This window comes from Nelumbo lutea, chromosome 3 (assembly GCF_056320005.1).
Source record: "Nelumbo lutea isolate HS-2025 chromosome 3, American lotus-T2T, whole genome shotgun sequence".
Classification (NCBI taxonomy): domain Eukaryota; kingdom Viridiplantae; phylum Streptophyta; class Magnoliopsida; order Proteales; family Nelumbonaceae; genus Nelumbo; species Nelumbo lutea.
This window is the reverse complement of record NC_142686.1, coordinates 32138200-32149366: the sequence shown is the minus strand read 5'-3', so window position 1 is coordinate 32149366 and position 11167 is coordinate 32138200. Positions and strand designations below refer to the sequence as shown.

General features: G+C 39.0%; 1 long non-coding RNA gene across 1 annotated transcript; it reads right to left on the bottom strand.

Annotated features, from left to right (window-relative positions):
- Window positions 1–8019: 8019 nt before the first annotated feature.
- On the bottom strand, window positions 8020–9341 carry LOC148864053 (uncharacterized). Its single transcript, XR_016110564.1, has 2 exons — window positions 8782–9341; window positions 8020–8522 (listed from the first exon to the last, which is right to left on the bottom strand). It is a non-coding gene; the product is annotated as an uncharacterized LOC148864053 (long non-coding RNA).
- Window positions 9342–11167: the final 1826 nt, after the last annotated feature.

The window sequence follows — 11167 nt, the reverse complement described above, 5'->3', positions numbered from 1 at the left end:
GAAATGTTTTGACCTCCTCAGAAAACTCCTTGAAAGTGATGTTCATGATTTGAAATACTTTAGGTGCTGTTTGGATAGACTTTTTCAAAGTACTTTTGTACTTTTGAAAAAAGGATGGAGTTGGATATGGAAATGTTCCATGTCCCATCCCTTCAAGAGTAAATTTCTTCTTGTGGACTTCTTCCCTGGACAGAATTCTTACTGTGGATCACCTTTCTGGTCGAGAGGATGAGATAGTTAAATCACCTCTTACTACACCACAGCTTCGTTCACAGAATTTGGTCCTTTTTTTTTTAACTTTTTAGCAGACTTTTCATGTATACTATCTGCATGTCCTTCTAAAGAATTTAGAAGTAGGGGCAGTACATTGTGGAACCTGGTCACTGGTGCTTGTGTACTGGGCAGTATAACTGGAATACAATAACAGTATTTTTTAAGGCAAATTTAAAGAGGTGGAAGTGATGATTGGCAGTATCAAAAGAAGGATCTGTTCTGATGGGATGGAGCTTCAAACAAGTTCACACACAACACTTTTTTCTAATTTGAATCTCACTGGGGACAAATCATTAATAGAGGTTATTTGCTAACTTCAATAGCTTTTTATTCACAGGACATATTTTGTATACAAGAAGTTTGGATAGTCACTGTCAAATATGGGCTTAGTTTGGGAAGAGTGCAAATACAAGGTTTTGCACTGAAAATATTTGTATTTTCATTCTTCCCAATTTGATTTTGGAAAGAGTATAAATACAAATATGTACAGTGCAAATACTTGCAAAATAATACAAAATACAAGCTTTTGCACTCTACACATTTGTATTTATACTCCTTCCAAACTGAGCCTTGGAAAGAATACAAGTACAATATGTACAGTATAAATACATACTAAATACAAGGTTTTGCACCCTACAAATTTGTATTTGTAGTCCTTCCAAACCGAGCCTTAGTTGAAAATTGCAGTACAACTATTTTTGTTAGGAAAATCTCTCACTTAATAATACAAAGTTACTTTCACTTATAAAACAAATGTGGATTGAACCTAGTCAACTCAAGTAAATTTCATGCGTGGACATGCTTGGACATACCTAAACTTCTGACTCAATTTATTTTTTTCTCTTGTAGAACCTAGTTTGATCATGTCTTTGTTAGACAATTTTGTATGCCCTTAGCTTCAATCAAAATGATGTACTTTATGAGTTTATTGTAAATGAATAAAAGTGCATATTTGATTCATATTCCCTTGGTATGTTTCTGTGTAATACCCTTAAACTGAACACTTATTGAGACTCGTGTTAGTTTAGAATGTTCACAACCAGTGGGTCGGTCTGGGGAGACCTATCCTAACAAGGCTGACACTGTGGTGCCACCAAGTCGGTTGGGGTGGCTTGTCTCAGTTACCGGGGTGAGACCCTAGGCACATGCAGTGTAGGATTAATTGAATCTTTTAACTGGACCAGATTTTCAGTATTGCACTGGACCTTGGAGATTGATGGGCAAAACTGAAAAGTTACACCCAACCCCTAGACTCGATTATGATACCGCACTAGGTGTCGGATTGGGCTGTCTTTGATGTGCCAATCAGTGATATTCTTAGCGGGGTTTAAAACATGGGTATGTTGGGACTGTCTGAGAATTCATCTGAGTGGGTGATCATAGTGACAGGATCAACCCCTTTGTCGGACAAAGGTAATGATTGGGGATGCACTCTCACTGATGGAAACCAAGACTGCCGGCAACCGATTTCAATCGTTGAGATTTGTTCTGCAAAATATATTTTATATGAGATATAAAAGTATATAAATTATGGTTTCGAAATGATTTGCAAAAGGTTTTAATTCCCGAGATCCATATAAGCAGAGAGTGCAACACTGTTCCTTGCAGCCGAGGGAGAGGTTCTCTCTTGTCGGGTAGTGTATGATCATTATGGGCTGAGAGGTTAAGTGTAAGACCATTGAGGATAATACCTGATGGGCTAATCTTGCATCTGCCCACAGTCCCTGGGTGTTACAAGGTGGCTTGGCCCAGGGACCACTTAGGGTAAGTGTTGGGCCCAAAGAGTCCATCTGATGGGTTTCAGGGGGTGCACTATCCATAACAGTGTATTCGGCCAGGCCTTGTAACAAAGGCTGGGCTGAACCCATGTGGTTGATGTGTAGATCAATGTTTGGGTCCCACGCCATACAAGGAAGCCCAACTGGGCAGCAGTTTGGAAGGCTAAATGAATACATAACCTTAAATGGGCCTTAAGCCCATTTCGAACTGGGCTAATTTGATTAGTCACTTAAGGGGAGAATTCTGAGATGGATCAGCTGATAGGATTGGGCCCACACCCTATCCACTTAGAGAGTCCAAGATCTAAATAAGATTTGGAAACTTCCTAATTAGATTAGGAGATGGCTGATCTAATCTGCAGATAAGATAAGGGTTATCCCTTATCTTAAAGGGACTTCTAATCCATATATGATTTGTGTTAGCAACTCCTAATGGAATTAGGAGCTGATCCCTTTAAGTCTATAAAAGGAAGAGGGGGCGACAGCCTTTAGAAATCACAAGCAAGTAATAAATAGTCTTGTCTTCAGAACTGAAATCACAGAAGAGAGAATTCTGCACCCTGTAAATACTCTCTTGCCGCCTCCTTCCTGTAGCCACCGCCTACAGCAGTTCGATCTCCAGTTCTTGGGAGAAATCAGGATTGAATCTTGATTCCAATCTTTTGGAGAAAAGATTGGTGGGAGTTGTATTCACAAGCCGTCCAGGTGATTCTTGAAAAGGATCAAGTTCTTTTGGAAGAACACTGTTGATTCTGCTCCACCCTGCACTGCGCCATCTTCAGTGGGAGCAGATTTTGGATCATTCCTTGGGCGTGAACACCTCCATTGGGAGATATTACTTCTCTGTATTTGGTATTATCTCTCCCTACTCCTTTTGGTTCAGATCTGGTTCAGTTTATGGTTCAAGAATGATCTTTGAAAATATGATTTTCTAAATAGGGAATTTGATTCCCAATAGAAGGGAGAGAAAAATTTTTGAAATTCGCCCCTTATTCCGCAATCTTTGGGCATCCATATGATGGATTTCCTATCCCTTGAGTGGCATCAGAGTCATGGTTCAAATCTTGAGCATTCTGTTTCAGATCTGAACCTGCGCAAATAGGGAAAAGGCATTCTACCCAATTTGCGCAGATATGGGTTTTGGGAAATTTGTTCCCAAAATTGATGGACAAATAATCTGAAATTAATTTTATATAAATCTGATTATTTTTTAGAATAGTTCTATATGATTTTCTTGATTTATGGGCTGTTCATACAAGAGGAGATCGAATTCTTGGTCTACGTAGGGAGAACTGCAAGATTTGCAGTTTCTTGAATTTGTTTATTACATTTGGTCTGTAAATATTTTTTTTTATTTTTAGACTCAATGTATAGGCATTCGATCTGATGTAATTATTAATAGAAATAGGCTTTCTATTTAATTTTTAATTTTGGATCGAAGATGGCGGCGCCGTGAAGGAGATTTTGCAGATGGGAGACTTAGAATTTGTGATATGTAGTTTGCAAAACTGCAATCTGTGATCTAACATCTGTTTTGCAGAATGGAGTGTGCGAACAACCCTAATTAACTGATTCTTGATTTTCTTTTATCAGTCATTTAATTTCAGATTATTTTCTCGTATTAAGGATTTAATTAAAGATCAAACCCTATACCCATTCGAACCAAGATTGGTTCAAAACTGTTTGGACCAAATCCAGGGTTTAATCAAGGCTGAAAGTCAGCCCTAATTTTTTCCACTAATGGGCCTGAGGATTGATATTTAATTAAATGGTTAATTCGGCCCAACCTATAAAGGCCCAATTTTAAATAGTTAAAACTACTGAAAGCCTACTTCAAAGGATAAAGCTATATGGGCCGAACTGGGTAACCCTAATTCAGCCCATATACCTAGATAATATTAATGGTTAATATTATAGATTTTTAACGGGCTTCCAATGGGCTTTACAGATAATTAATTGATTGGATCAATTTATCCCTGCATGAAATGTTTGGATGTGTGATGTGTTGCGTGCATGGGCCATAAGTGCTTAGCCCATGCTCATTCGACAGTGGCTCTTGCGCACACTATGGCTGAATGCACATCATTGCCATGGTGTCCCTTTTGGTCATTGGATGACATCCCTTAGTGGTGGGCCCCACACCTCATCGAGAGGTTACGTGCAGAACCCTAATCGATTTAAGGCCCACCGAAATCTGACTTTATGAAAGTCAGTGGGAGCCACTTTGGTTTGACCTAAATCAAACTAGGGCGTAATTAACTGTTCCCTCCAGCTAATATGAGTGCAAGTGATAGGGAGATTCATATGATAAACTCTCTAAAGGCCTTCCATCATTAGCATGAGGATGGGTCACTCAGTAATGAGGAAACGCACCAGAAAATGGGCTATCCATTTGCTGTTGGGCTTGTCTAAGTGTTTCATAAGATGATAGGGGCGTCATACACCGATGTGGGAGGGGCTTCACCAGAAAATGAGAACTCTCTCACGGTACCTTGGCGTTCACAATATGATGGGTAAGCACTCACTGGACAGAAAGGTTTACCTGAAAATGGCTCTGAACATTGTCTGACAGAGGCCAAAGGGAAAACTCATATGATGAGTGGATATAATCCTTCACAGAAAGGTGGTGGGGTTATGCGGTTGAAACAGTTGGCTCCATGCACCCTATGTGATTTCCCACATTTCCAGAGACAACCCATAGTCTCCGTCATTGAGAAAGGAGGGAAATCTCAGAGATGAATAAATGGAAATGGATCGTAGATTAAAATCCATATCTATGAAATGAACATGAATCAAATTAGGTTGTGGACTGATGTTTGCTCTTTTATCAGAAAATGACAAACGGATCATTTGCAAAGCTTCTTGACGACAACAAGCTTAAGGGCCCAAACTATGCCGACTGGTACAGGAACCTTATGCTGGTCCTAGCTTCTAAAAAGCTAGACAAAGTGGCAAAGAATCCTGCCCCGGAGCGTCCGGGTGACAGGGCTTCTGAGGCCCGAAGGAGAGACTATCAGGAATGGGAGGAGAAAAACTCCCTTGCCCGGTGTTACATCATTGCCTCCTTGGACAACCCAATACAGAGACAGTTTGATCATATCGAACTTGCCAATGACATATTGGATAGTCTCAGGACAATGTATGAAGAGTAGAATCGTTCTACTCGACAAAAGGTCTTGAAACAGTTCATGACCACACAAATGTCTAAGGGCCAACAAGTTCACGACCATTGTCTTCGGATGATGGGCTTCCTTGATTAAACCCTAGATTTGGGTTTCAGCCTTAATTTAATCTGAATGTCAGCTTACAAGAGCTCCTTTCCACTAATGGGTTGCCTCATTCCTTTAATCTGTTCATGATGAACTATAACATGAACAAGTTGAATGTCAGCTTACAAGAGCTCAGCAATATGTTGCAAAGAGTCGAAGAACTGATTAGAAAGGATGAGCCTGTAGCTATGCTTGTTGAAGCTAGCAAGACGAGCAAGAGAAAGAGAAAGGCAAAGAAGCCTCAGAAGAAAGCCACTAATGGTAAGAAGCAGAAGAAAGACAAAGCATCGGATGCCTGTTACTTCTGCAAGAAGACTGACCACTGGAAAAGGAATTGTCCTGCCTACCTGGAATCCAAGAAAGGTAATTTCGAAACTTGTGTTATAGAAACCGATTTATTGGTAGCTTCTACGTCCTAGTGTATTGACTTCGGGGCTTCAACTCATGCGTGTAACTCACTATAGGGGTTCAAGGTAAGCAGAAGACTGAGTGAAGGAGAAGTCACTCTCTACTTGGGGACCACTGCAACTGTTGCAGCCGCGACCATAGGAACCGTGGAGTGAATTTTTAGAGAAGGAAAAATTGTACTGAAAGATTGTCTTTATGTACAAAATTTAAGAAGAAATTTGATTTCTATTTCAAAACTGTGTGTAGATGGATATTCTGTCTTTTTTAGTAATACAATTACTATTAAAAGAAATAACAAATTCATCGCATACAAGGAACTGGAGAACGGTCTCTATGTTCTATATCATTCTCTAGAAAATAATATAACCGAAACTATGTCGGCTGATATCCCCAAGAAGAGAGCCCGTGATACAGTTAATCCCACGTGTCTGTGGCATTACCGAATCACAATGTTGGTAAATGATGGTTTTTTGGATTTTCTAACTGTAGAAGATCTTCCCACCTGTGAGCTTTGCGTACAAGGCAAGATGACGAAACGGCCATTTAACGGTAAACCTGAAAAATGTACAGGCACACTTGACCTAATACATACTGATGTATGTGGTCCCCTGAGTGTTAGGACACGAAATCAACATACGTATTTCATCACCTTCACAGATGATTACTCACGATATGGTTACGTGTACCTAATGAGACACAAGTCTAAATCCTTTTAAAGATTCAAAGAGTTTAGACAAGTGGTCGAGAAACAGTTAGGGAGAGAAATTAAAGCCCTTCGATCTGATCGAGGTGGCGAGTATCTCTCTAATGAATTCAAGGACTACTTAAAGGACAATGGGATAGTATCACAATTAGCTCCTCATGCTACACCACAACTCAACGGTGTTTCAGAGAGGAGGAATATGACCTTATTGGATATGGTCCAGTCACTTCTCATACACTCAGAGTTACCCACATCCTTTTGGGGTTACGCATTAGACTACGATTTACATGCTGAATCGGGTTCCAACCAAATCGGTTCCGAACACTCCATATGAACTTTGGACCGGAAAGAAACCAAGTGTCAGACACTTGAAGATTTGGGGTTGTCCAGCACACATTAAAAGAATGAATGCAGACAAGTTGGAACCCAAGACCAGCCGTTGTCTATTTGAAGGCTACCCAAAAGGCTCTATAGGTTACCTATTCTATGACCCAAGTGAGCAGAAAGTGTTCTGTAGTCGAAATGCCCAATTCTTGGAGACCGATTACATCCTGGACACCCATCGCCAGGAAGTTGTTCTTGATGAGGAGAGCTCAGGAGCAGTGGGAGATGTCCCACAAGTTCTAGGTAGTGACCAACCTAGAAGATCCACTCGGGTATCCATGCCACTAGTCCATTATGGTTATGACCAGGATAGTTATCTGGTGGAAACCTTGATTAGTGAGGAGGATCCCGTGATTTACGCAGAAGCTATGTTGGACATAGATTCCTAGAAGTGGGTGGAGGCCATGAGAGCAGAGATGGACTCAATGGAGACTAATGGAGTATAGACTCTAGTAGATCCACCCTCCGGGGTAAAAGCAATCAGTTGAGACCTATCAATCACTTAGAACTCAATTCTAGCTAAGAGATTTGATTTGCTTCACACCGACCTCACAGTGCACCGCAGTTATGCATTCAAAATATCTCCCGTTAATGTTATCATTCATGGGAAGGTTGGTGTGAGGCACGTTCTAGAGGAACGAATCCGAATCCAAATTCTAGTTAGATCCAATGAGGACGGACCCATTGGGGCTATGCTTGAATGGCATAATGAGTTCCAAAAAGCCATTGCAATTAGGATCTTAAGAGAGGCCTCCTTAACATGATAAATTTTAGACTTTCTCATTGATTTTGAGGATATGATGTGCCTGAACTTTTCTCCCTCCTCCATTAAGATGAAATTTCAACGAGGATCCCCCATTGCAAACTTAAAATTCAAAATCATTTTAAAAATAAATTTTTTTCAAGATCCCACCATATAGGTGGTGTTAATTGGGCTGGATTTGGTCCAATCCAATCTGGTCGAATTTGAGTGCATTATAGATGGATCAGGTCCTATCCAATTTGATGAATATTTTGGACCATTTTGGATTGGTCTAATTCAATGTATGGACAGACCAATCTGTTTAAATTGACTTTAATTTAGATTGGTTACAACCCAAAACGTGGTCCATTGACATGTGTCAATTCAGTATTTAAACTTTCAAAACGAGCCAATTTAATAACTACGATTAACCAAGGGTTATTTGTATCACATGATGACATGTATGACTTAATTTTTTTTAAGTCTTAAAATATTTCATTCGTTCAACAGATTGATACAACGAAATGTTAAGCCAATTAAAGTGCAAAGACAAATCTCAAGAAGAACAAAATAAAAAGATGGATATAGGAGAATGGAAAGAACTGCAACCTTTGAAGCAAAGTGACTTAAAATCACCAACAGAAGTGGACAAGTACATCTCCAAACTATCATAACTGGCAAGCATAACTGATAGGGCAGGTTTCCAAATCCATAAGCCAAGATCTGTAACTTCCGCCCACTCGGAACCAATCCGCAAAGAAGCCAGAACTATAACTGTCAATCAGCACACCGGAAGAACAGTTATTGCTGTCCTGGACGCCGGAAAACTAAAGCTACCTTCCAAAACGCTAGGAACAGCAATGCAAGTGGCAGCTTCCACCGTGGTTAATGCAAAAAGGATTCTAGAGAAGAAACTCCCAATCAAAATGCTCGCAGAAAGATCGAACAGACTGACAGATGGGAACCTGGGGAGAACAGAAAGGAATAGGGGAGAACTTAAAGGAGAACAAACAAAGAACAAAACGAATAGAACGAACAGAAGGCAAACGAAACAAACAGAGGGCATACGAACAGAACGAAGAGAGAAACAGAAAAAAAAAATTAAACAGAGGGCAAACGAACAGAACGAAAAGAGAAACTCAAAAGAAAACAAACGAAACAAAGAGCAAACGAACATAGCAACAAAAGAAATTAAACAGAAAGAAAAAGAAAACCAAAAAGTACCCTCTGAAACATCCTTCATCATCTATTTCTTCGTAAATTAAGACATTATTCATCATGTGTGTCGTGTTCTGCTTCTGTTGATGTACTCGCGCTTCGTGTCCTGCTTCCGTTTAGCAAAACTATCTCAAGAATCATATTTCTGATCTCCGAGGTATGAAACTTTGGATGCTAAAAGGTCAATCGTCAGAATCCCAGATGAATCATTTGATCTGATGGACGGTATAGATTATCCACATGATCTTTGCAGTTGCACCTGAATCCTGACAATAGGCAGCGAGTTTTACGACATGAGATGAGTGAGACACATGGATGAGTCCGATCATCGTTAATCTCTCCTCTTTTATTGGCTGTAAAGCGCAAACATACCAATTGACATGCGTGAATATCTCGCTCAAGGGGTTAGTGTTAAAAAATCTATGGTTTTTGCTATTGATTCAGCTGGGGTCGGAGGAGTAAGACTGAGATACTGGAGAAAACCAACAGGGTGGTAGCTGATACAACTAAATTCTTGATCTGGCTTATGTGTTTGGATTGCAGACAAAAGAGAGTAAATTTGCCATAATATGCTTTCAATGGAATTCTCAACCCAGATTACAAGTGTGAGCCTCCTATTAGAGTAAGCCCAACAGATTTTCTAGACCCAAGCGGGCTTCAACGGACAGGCTCAGCCAATGCAAGTTGGCAAGTTGTCTGCAACATCACTCGGCCAAAGGAGAAGCCATAGTTCAAAGTATCGATACGACGGGGCGTATCGTATCGTATCTTTTGAAAAAGATACGGTCTGAAATGCCTGTTTTCAGGTGTTTTGGACCCCTAATTTTTTTAATAATAAAAAGCATGTTAAAATCTTTCTAAAAAATTAAAATATGAAAAAAAAACAAAAAAAAATAAAGTTTTGGCCGTTTCTAAGTACCGATATGATACGACCTTGGGAGAAGAAGTCTCACTGCTGTGTTTCATTCTTGGGTTTCTACAACGGCCAAAGGAGAAGAAATGGCAAATGTTTCTCACATGGCAAACGTTCTTCACATGAACCTATGGAAAAGAGTCTTCAAGGGACACAAGTTCGACAATGGGATATGAGTTTTGATCTGTCCAGAAAGTCAATAGCAAGAAAACTAGTTCTTATGATTGATAAAGAAAATTAGATGACACTCAAGGGCATTACATCATTTCTCATGCACTTTAATGGTGATTAACCGATTTGTACTAAATTGACATGTTTTAAAAGTTTTAGGTACTGGATTGACAAGTACAGTTTTAGGTATTTTCTCTAATATCAATCCTTTATAGATGGACTCCAAAATTTTTCAATTTATTTTGAAGAAGGGGGGGGGGGGGGAATAAAGAAAGAATAGGTTCCATGAGTAAACTTGAGAACCACAAAGGCCATAACCAACCTTGAAACCAACTTTTATAGGGTAAGTTCCAATTCTAAAAACATGGAATTGACCCCTATATGCTGGTTAGCAGTTCCTAGATGTTTGTCCTCTGTTTTACTGTCAGGATGGTGCTTAGTTATTTTATTTTTATTTTTAAATTTTTTTTGGGGTTTGGGGTTGTTTTCATGTTGTTTCCCCTTTTGTTGTTTCAAAAAAAAAAAAAAATAGCCGACCCCGTAAGATCCAGGTTCTACCATGAAATTGAACTGAACCTAACCATTTTCACCACTAATTGATGGCATCAATTCCTACAATTGAAGTGAATGCTTGGTGATGTGGTAGTTGTTTTATATATAGACTCTTATGAGATACTTGCTTTACTAGATTTTATTTACTTGCCAATTTGCCTTGTATCGTGCATAGTTTACAATTGATTTACACTCTAACCATCATTGCTTTTGCAACACATTCGATTATGCCTTTCATGGATGGTATGATGGAACAATATAAGGCTAGGCCAAGTTTGGGAATGCTTAAAAATAAGTATTCATTTGAATAAGCACCTATTTTGGATTGGATTACACCAATAAACACTTATTTGTATTTGGAAAATAAATCCAAAATAAGTGCTTATTCTGAGAAAAAAACACTTATTTGAGAAGTCCAAAATTCACACTTTACGTCATTACATACTTATTCAAGAAGTGTATATTTCCTTTTTGGTCTGCCGTGTCATTTTCAAAATACCTATATTACCCATGTTTTAAGTAAGTGATTTTTTGCCAAATGCTCATAAGTGTTTATTAGAAAAAATCACTTATTTTTTACCACTTATTCAATAATCACTTAACTTTTCAAATAAACACTCCCAAACAGGGCTGATAACACGATGTTCAATTCAGAAAGACGGCAAAAATCACTTATTTTTTACCACTTATTCAATAATCACTTATTTTTTACCACTTATTCAATAATCACTTATTTTTTTTAAATACACTCCCAAA